Raw genomic sequence first — 10089 nt, 5'->3', positions numbered from 1 at the left:
GGAAGAAGAGAGGGGGAGAAGAGGAAGAGAGAGTAGGTCATGGGGGAACAGGAAGGTTGAGTGGGGGGGTAGAATAAGGGGAAGAGGGAATCATAGGTTAGAAGACAGATCAGGCACCAGTGTGGCCTCTAGTGATCTAAAGGGATGACACCAATTGGCAAGCTAAGCAATAGTGTAGAGACCACCCCGAATGCCCATTCCTGATAATGAACTTGATGTCTATAACCATCCTGGAGCCTTCATCCAGTGACTGATGGAAGCAAAGGCAAACACCCACAGTTAAACACTGAACTGAACCCAAGGAACCCAGTGACAGAGAGAGGAGCGATGACCAAATTGGCAAAGAATGGGCTGGCAAAACCAGCAGAGACAGCTGATCTGAACAGGGGAGAACTCTTGGACCCCAAACCGACAGCTGGGAGGCCAGCATGGGACTGATCCAGACCTCTCGAATGTGAGAGTCAGTGAAGGAGGCCTGGGCAACCTATGGGGCCCTGAGCAGTGGATCAGTGTTTATCCCTGGAATACAAACAGACATCTTGTGTCCATAACACAAAGAGGGATGCTCTCTCAGCCTGTACTCTTAGGGGAGTGGCTGGACCTTACCCTGAGTGAAATGACAGACTCTAGATATTCCCTATGTGGAAGGAATTGGCAATAAGGTGGGAGGCTGGGGGCGGATGGTAGAGGGGTGCAGAAGGAGGGGAGGGAGAGGGAACTGGGACTGACATGTAAAACAAGCTATTTAAAATTAAAATGATAAAAAAATCTAAAAAAAAGAAGGCCTTTAGAGCAGGCCTTAGGGATTGTTAGCATGGCTGCTTCTGGTTCCCTCTCTGCTTCTCAATCTTCAGGATGTGAAAGAGCAGCAGCATCAAGCTCCCACAGCCCTAGACCAAGATATAATTTATAACCCAATTGGGATTAACAAACATCTATGGAACAATCTATCCAAATTAAAAAGAATATACCTTCTTCTCCACACCACAGGGAACCTTCTCAAAAATGGACCATATACTTGGCAACATATCAAACCTCTCAACAGGTACAAAAAATTGGAATAACTTCATGTACCTTATCAGACCACCATGTGTTAAATTAGAATTCAAAAACGACAAAAATTTCAAAAGACCTACAAACTCATGGAAATTAAATATTGCACAATTGCAGCATTCCTGGGTCAAAGAAGAAAAAAAAATAAAGACTTCCTGGAATTCAGTAAGAATGAAGATACAACATACCCAAACTTATGGGACACTTTGAAAGCAGTGTTATGATGGAAGTTCATAGCACAAAGTGCCCACATGAAGAAACTGGAGAATAGCTACACTAGAGAATTAACAGCACAACTGAAAGATCTCAAACACAAAGAAGCAAACTCACACAAAAGGAGTAGATGCCAGGAAATAATCAAATTGAGGGCTGAAATCAATAAAGCCCAACCTAGGAAAACAATAAAAAGAATCAATATAGCAAAGATTTGGTTCTTTGAGAAAATCAACAAGATAGACAAACCTTTATCCAAACTTAACAAATGGCAGTATGAGCATGCAAATTAACAAATCAGGACTGAAAAGAGGGACATAGCAATGGACACTGAGGAAATCCAGAGACTCATCAGGTCATACTTTGGAAACCTGTACTACACAAAATTTGAAAATTTAAAGGAAATGGATGATTTTTCCGGATAGATATCACTTAGCAAAATTAAATCAAGAACAGATAAGCAATTTAAATAGACCTATAACCCCTAAGAAAATAGAAACATTCATCAAAAGTCTCCCAACCAAAAAAATCCCAGGCCAGATGACCTCAGTGCAGAATTCTATCAGAAATTCAAAGAACAGCTTATTCCATTTCTCCTCAATGTATTCCACGCACTAGAAGCAGAAGGGTCTTTGCCACTCTTTTTACAAGGTTTCAATAACCTTGACACCCATGCCACATAAAGACACAACTAAGAAAGAGAACTTCAGACCAATATCCCTCATGAATATTAATATAAAAATACTCAATAAAATAGTGGCAAATCAGATCCAAGAACACATCAGAAAACTCATCCACCGTGATCAAGTAGGCTTCATCCCAGTGATGCAGGGTTGGTTCAACATATGAAAATCCATCAATTTCATACATCATATAAACAAGCTGAGAAACAAAAATCACATGATCATCTCACTAGATGCTAAAAAACCCTTTGACAAAATCCAACACCCCTTCATGATAAAGGTCTTGGAAAGATCCAGGATAATAGGAACTTACCCCCTAGCATAATAAAAGCTATACATCAGTCCATCAGCCAACATAGTAAAAATAGCAGTCTTACTGAAAGCAATCTACAGATTCTATGCAATCCCCATTAAAATTCCAGCACAATTCTTCACAGACATTGAAAAAACAATCCTCAACTTTATGTGGAATAGCAAAAGACCCAGGATAGCCAAGGCAACATCTGGAGGCATCACCATCCCTGACTTCAAGCTGTATTACAGAGCTATAGTTCTGAAAACAGCTTAGTATTGGCACAAAAATAGACAGATAGACCAATGGAATTGAATTGAACACCCTGACATTAACCTATCCACGTATGAACACCTGATTTTGACAAAGAAGCTAAAATTATAAAATGGAAAAAAGAAAGCATCTTTAACAAACGGTAATAGCATAACTGGAGGCTGACATGTAGAAGACTGCAGATCGATCCATGTCTATCGCCATACCCAAAACTTAAATCCAAATGGATCAAAGACCTTAACATAAATACAGCCACACTGAACCTGTTAGAAGAGAAAGTGGGAGGTACCCTTGAATGAATTGGTACAGGAGACTGCTTCCTGAACATAACACCAGTAGCACAAACACTGAGATCAACAATTAATAAATGGCACATCCTGAAACTAAGAATCTTCTGTAAGGCAAAGGAGACAGTCAGTAAGACAAAAAGGCACCCCACAGATTGGGAAAATATATTCACTAACCCCACAAATGACAGAGAGCTGATCTCCAAAATTTACAAAGAACTCAAGAAGCAAGTCTTCAAAACACCAAAGGATCCCATCAAAAAGTGGGTTACAGAATTAAATAGAAAATTCTCAGTTGAGGAGTCTAAAATGGACGAGAGACATTTAAGAAAGTGGTCCACAACCCTAGCCATTAGGGAAACGCAAAACAGAACAACTCTGAGATACCATCTTACTCCTGTCAGAATGGCTAAAATCCAAAACACCAATGACAGTTTATGCTGGAGAGGATGTGGCACTCCCATTGTTGTGGGAGTGCCAATTTGTGCAGCCACTTTGGAAATAAGTATGGAGATTCCTCAGGAAAATGGGAATCTATTACAACAAATGGGGTCTATTACAATACCCACCAATTCCACTCTTAGGCATATATCCAAAAGATGCACATTAATACGACAAGGATGTATGTTTCACTATGTTTATAGCAGTACTATTTGTAATGTCCAGAACCTGGAAGCAACCTAGATGTCCCTCAACTGAAGAACGGATAGACAAAATGTCATACATTTATACACAATGGAGTACTATTCAGTGGAAAAAAAGAATGGAATCTTGAAATTTGCCGGGAAATGGACAGCCCTAGAAGAAACCATCCTGAGTGAGGTAACACAGTCACAAAAAGACAAACATGGTATGTACTCACTCATATATGGATTTTAGGCATGGATCATGGGAGTGTCAGCCTACAACCCCACTACCCGAGAGACTGGGAAACAGGAAGAACCCAAGAGGGTTAAAAGCATGGTAACCCAGAGAAAGTGGAATGAGGCAATATCTCCTGAGCAAATTGGAAGCATGGTGGCAAGGGGAGAGGGAGCCAGGAAGAAGAGAGAGGGAGAAGGGGAGGGGAGAGTAGGACATGGAGGAGCAGGAAGGTTGAGTTGGGGGAAGAATAGAGGAGAGCAAGAAGAGATATACATTTATAGAGGGAGTCATTTTAGGTTTGAGGAGAGATCTGGCACTAGTGAGATTTCCAGAGATCTACAAGGATGACATCAACTGGCAAACTTAGCAATAGTGAAGAAACTTCCTTAAATGCTCCTCCCTGATGATGAGTTTGACACTACCTAGAACCTCCATCCAGTGACAGATGGAAGCAGAGGCAGACACCCACATCGAAACACTGAACTGGACTGGAACCCAGTGACAGACATGGAGGAGTGATGAGCAAAGTGGTCAAGACTGGACTGTTGAAACCCAGAGAAATAGCTGATCTGAACAAGGGGAAGACCTTGGACCCCAGATTGATGGCTGAGAGGCCAGAACGGGACTGATCCAGACTCCCTGAAAGTGTGTGTCAATGAGGAGGCCTAGGTAACCTAGAGGGCTTTGAGTAGTAGATCAGTATTTATACCTGGCACACAAATGGACTTTGCATGCCCATCCCACAATGAGGGATGCTCTCTTAGCCTGGACACATGGGGGAGGGCCTAGCCCCTGCCCTGAATGAAATGACAGACTCTGGAGTTCCCCCATGGAGAGCCTCACCCTCCCTGGGTAATGGAGTGGGGGTCGAGGGGGGGCTGGGTGGGCAGTGGAGGAGGGGAGGGAGAGGGAGCTGGGATTCACATGTGAAGCAAGCTTGTTTCTAATTTAAATAAAAATATATTAAAAAAGAAGCTTGTTTCTAATTTAAATTTAAAAGAAAAATGTGAGGTTGCATGTATTTATGATCTATGATGTTGTGACTTATGAGCACAATGTAAAATAATTTAATTAAGGTAATTATCACACCCATCACCTCAAAGTCCAAAGTTTATGTTGAGAACACTTGAAATTTACTGCTTGCAGTATTGAAATGTGTGATACACTGTGAATTACAATATTTACCCTGCCTACTAGTATATCCTTACAAAATAAAGAGTTGTTTCCTACAAATGTGGCTATATGTCTTTTTGGCAATAATCTCCCCATTGTCTCCACCATGAAACTCTGTACCCACCAGCGTAGTTAATACTAGTATCAAATTGGCAGGATCTAGAATTACCCTGGAAACAAGACACTGGCTGTATCTCCAGAGGATAATTTAGATGAGGTTAATTTCTATGAGAAGATCAGCTGAAGGTGAGTGGTACCACCAGTATAAAGGCTGGTTTAATTCAGCAGTCCCTGCCATAATCCAATGTCTCTCAGCAGCTGCTCATGAGCATTCAAAAAATTCAAAATCAACAAAGCACCATACATGATCCAAATGCCCTGTACATTTCGCTCGTTTTTCTATTACTTTACTCTTTCTTTAAAGGCTTTACTATTATTTTTAAACTATTAATTTTTTTCTATGATTGTCTATACACATTTCTTTTCTTTCTTCAACACCTAAACACATTTTAAGCATATTGTATCTGTCCAGAGGTTTTCTCACTTTGGATCTGACTTTCTGCATGTTTGTAGCCTCCTCTAACCACGTGAGCCAAATCTTAAACTGCTAGGCTACAGCTTTGCATCTCTACTTAGCACATGGCCCATTGGCAGCTGAATCAATCCCCTGAGAACCTAGCCTCATGCTGGAGCTGCATTTAACTGCCCCAGCTCTGGGAATGCTGTATCTTCCTGCAGCAGGCATCTGTACCCAGTGCTTGGCTGAACAGCAGGGCCTCTTAAAAGAGTCACATCTCTCTACTCCGAGCCTACCAAAGAGACCATGGTCACCAGGAAGGTACACCAGGAAGTCGCTTGTTCAGATTTGTTTTTAGCTTTCTAAGCCTCATGGATATACATGGCCAGATATTGGACACTGTAAGTAATTGAACTTTGCTTTGGGCCACCAGCTCAGTATTAGCTTAGCCTTATGCACTAGCTCTTAAATTAACCCATATTTTTACTAATCTATGTTTTGCCATGTGGCTTTTACCTCTCTCACATTTTGTGTCTTACTCATTTTTCTTCTCAATGGCATCTCCTATTTCCTTTCTCTGTGCCTGCAAGTCCTGCTTAGATCTCCTGCCTAGCTCTTTCTGTTCAACTCTTTATTAAACCAATCACAGCAATATATCTTCACACAGTGTACAAATGTCTCAACAATAACTAATATGAGGGACCTAATCGCACAGTCAGAATTGTGGCCATTAGCAGTGATACGGTCCTTGTCTCACTTGCACAAGGGACCTGGGTTTGACCTCAGATACCTCCAACACACAGAGTAAATCTGCTTAGGGTGTCATCAATCTGCTTCCTGTTCCAAGGTGTTGCGCCTTCCTTTGGTTTGGGTTTTGTATTTAAATTTTAATCAATAAAAGCTGCTGACAATTCCCAAAGTTGTGATCAACTTGTCTCTGCTCATTAACCTCTAATCTAATAGGACCTAAAGATAAGGAGGAAGGCTCTTGAGCCCAATTTCCTTAACAGTAATCCCACGGGAACTATTCACAGCATGGATAATCATCTGCTTGTCTTCAGCGCTCTTCCCCAAGGACATGATACTTGCTCTCTCATGCTTTTGTGTTGGAACAATGGATGATTAAGGCCCAAGAGTTCCCTGTGTGACATTTTGCAAAAAGGCCAGGTATGACTGGGAAAGAAGAGACTTTGTGGGCACACATTAGCTGATCTAACTCTCTAATAATTCTGAGTTCAGCAGCACCAGATACCTTTCCTGGTAGAGTGTACTATATTGGGTTCCAGTAGATGTGAATGGGACAAGTGTTGACTCCTCCCCTGATTTGTTTGCTGTGGGTTAGGGGTTGTTGGTTTCCTGTGTTTATCAGTAAAGTTTTAATGACACACATGTTCTTCATTTCCGCATTGCTCATGGTTGCTATTATGATAGTCAGCAATATTGAAGAATTGAAACAGAGAGAGTACACCATGAATCTTAAAGTAATATAATCCTTATAGGGAGAATCACTGTGGATGGCCCTGAAACCAGATAATTGTCTTAAGGTAAGGATGAATGTTTAGGGATTCCCTTAGGTCCATGTGGAGGTATGCTTACTCAAATGCTAAGACACTCCTTGGCCTCACAAGATTTGAATTACAATGAGATATTTGAGAGGGCTGCTTCCTAATCCATCCAGCCTCAAGAGGTTCACACCTAAGTGCACCAAACCCATTCTCTAGGTGATGTAAGAACATTCCTCTATCTGGCAACCAGTAAGTTTTTCCCTGTGCCATTTGCTTTGCAGCATCTTAGTAATATCAGAGCCCTCACTTCCAGCTGTGAGGCATCTGGCTGGATCTCTTCTTCTCCTTTTAGCTGAAATATTCCAAGTGTCCCTGCTGTGTGTTCTGAACTGGATTGGCACTGACATACCCTCTGTGGCATCCCTGCTGTTGGCCCATCAAAGCCTCCATCAGCCAATCCATCACCCTGCCTACTCAGTAGAGTTACCCACAGGGAACCAACTTTACTGCCCTTGGGGAGATTCAGACACTGGGTTTGAGCGAGGAGATTCACAGGGTTTTACACTGGTTGGAATGTATTAATTCATGTTCTAACTTGATCACAGCATTGAGATAAATGTGCAGAAGGCCCATGATGCTACACAACTGCCAGTTGGTGTTTTGTAATGGGCCCATTTTAATGGAATATGAAAGCACAAGACTTGGGGCTCAGGAGATGGCTCAGCTGGAAAAAGTGTTGCTCTGCAAGTGTGAGTATGCAAGTTCAGATCCTCAGGAATGCCATAAAAGCCCAGCCATGGATTCATGAGCCACAACTACAGTAATAAAGACAGAGACAGGAGAATACTGAAAGCTCACTGGCCAGTTGCCCCAAATTGAGCAATGAACTTCCAGTTTAGTGAGAGGTGCTGGTGTCCATGCAAGAAGACAGTGAGTGATGGAGGAAAATGCTCAGCTTCTTTCTCTGGCCTCTACCACTTGCACAAATGAATTTACCTGCACACTCACATGTACATTTATGAATTTATAGTGAATGTACCTGCATTCACTGCACATACAGAGAGTGCTAGGAATATGGGGTATATAGGGTAGTTATGATTGTGTGTGGATATGGATATGGGATATGTGCACATACACCATATGCCTCCACACTACACACACCATACATACCAAATATCCACAAACAATGCATACACCTAACCACATTATACAGCACACACACACACACACACACACGCACACATGCACACACATATGTACATACCCAAATATACCATATATACACACAGGCATACATTTACATCAGCAGCAGCTGCTGTGCATCATACTCAGATACCACATAAAGAAACCCGGAACCTCTGGTTGAAACAATAATGCTACCCTTCTAGAGGACCCACACAATACACACACACACACACACACACACACACACACACACACACAAAGAGAGAGAGACAGAGAGGAGGGGTGTAGGAGTGAGCCCCACAAAGCTATCCGCCCATGAGGGCAGGGATAAGGAAATTAGCAGGTAGAGATAAGAGGAAGCCAAAGGAAAAAGGACCTCCTCTTTTGGAAGCTGGCCACACTTTTGATTCCTAGCTTGAGTGATTCTCTCTTTCTTTTTCTGGTAAATAAATACATTGTACTCCCCGTTGCATTGACTATCATCCTTAGGGGGGAGAGGGAGAGAGAGAGAAAGAAGAGAGAAGAGAGAAAGGAGAGAGGATATGGTTGAAAGTTGCCCTCTGACCTCCACATGTAAATAGTGCTTCCACCCCCACACACAAATTTTCCTTTTCTCTTAAGTGGATTTTAATGTTGTATGACAGAAAAAAATAGCCAATAGGTATAATATAGCAGAAAAGTTCTGACAGATAAATGAGCTACAATGCTTTGGTGGTAGTCATTAGTTCACCCAGCCTCCATCTGACAGGTATTTGAGTGTCTATTGTGTACCTAGTTTGTCTATATCTATCAAAGTTTAGTTTAAGACATAGTAGAGCTTATCCTGAATAGGAGAGAGAAGACTAATAACAAAGAAACATACAGAAGCAACCAGGACTTCCTGGAGCTATATGAAGAGGTGAACAGAGAATCAAGACAAGGACTTATTTTATAGAAAAGGTGGTTAGAAAAATTATTTAAAGAGATAGATAATCATGAGGTAGATGGAAAATATAGTCCAGGTCTACGGAAAGATGTATTCAAGGCAAGAATTGGCTTGGCTTGCTTCAGGATTGGTAGGAAGGCTTTTCTGGGTAGTATTAAATCTGAACCACTTGAGGGGTGATGCTTCCATTTACTATGTGGAATGGACTGTAGGAAGAACATTCCATCAAAGAAGAGGAACCAGGAGTTTGGTTTCAAAGACATGAAATTTAAGATGTTTGTTAAGTATCTGAGACATAACCATGGGCAGTCAAAGGTTTGAATTTGGAGTGTGGATAATAGGTCTAGCTAATAATTAAACAGTGACTGGGAGACATCTTCCAGTATTTATTTAGATGTGAAAGAACAAGGCAAGGACAACTGTGAAAACACACAAGAGATTCAGAAGCTCAGGGAAGGAAAACAATGTTTCAGGAACAAGGAAGTGATGAATGGAGATGATCTTCAAACAGCTCATAAACCATCACTCTGAGACTGTGGAGAAAGGCCACAGAGTGTTGCTCAGCAACACAGGGAAAACTGAAAGATGGATGCCCTTACAAAGGAGAAGATACAATTCTGGAGTTTGAAATTGAAGTAAACATGTTCAAGCTAAGCAGCAGGCAAAGGTGAGAAATACCTGTGAGGTATTTCATCTACAGTTTGCATTTCCACAGTTTGAACAAATGTAGGGAAACTCATATCCATGAGGGAGAAATTGAAAGAGGAGCTGGTATCCTGGAGGCCTTATCACACAAGGAAAATTGGGACATTGGACATCAGGACACTGAGTTCTGAGCTCGGTACACCCTAGACAAGCAGCATATGTTCTGACAGACTGGTCACTGAGTTTTTGTTACCATGAAATATGGAGAATGCGGTTCCCAGGTGCCTTCAGTGTCCTGGTAAATGGGGAAAGTTTGGAGGCATTCCACCTTGATGCTATTCCAGCTCTGTGTCATGCTGTGTCCCCATTCCACTACAGCTGTTCCTTGGCCATTAATTTCTTTTCCAGTAGTGCATATCCGAGTGTTCATCAGAAATGAGAGGATCCCTATCTTCTAAGATTCTATTTGTCTGA

Source organism: Mesocricetus auratus, unplaced genomic scaffold (genome assembly GCF_017639785.1).
Source record: "Mesocricetus auratus isolate SY011 unplaced genomic scaffold, BCM_Maur_2.0 Super-Scaffold_100007, whole genome shotgun sequence".
Lineage (NCBI taxonomy): Eukaryota > Metazoa > Chordata > Mammalia > Rodentia > Cricetidae > Mesocricetus > Mesocricetus auratus.
This window is presented reverse-complemented; position numbering follows the sequence as displayed.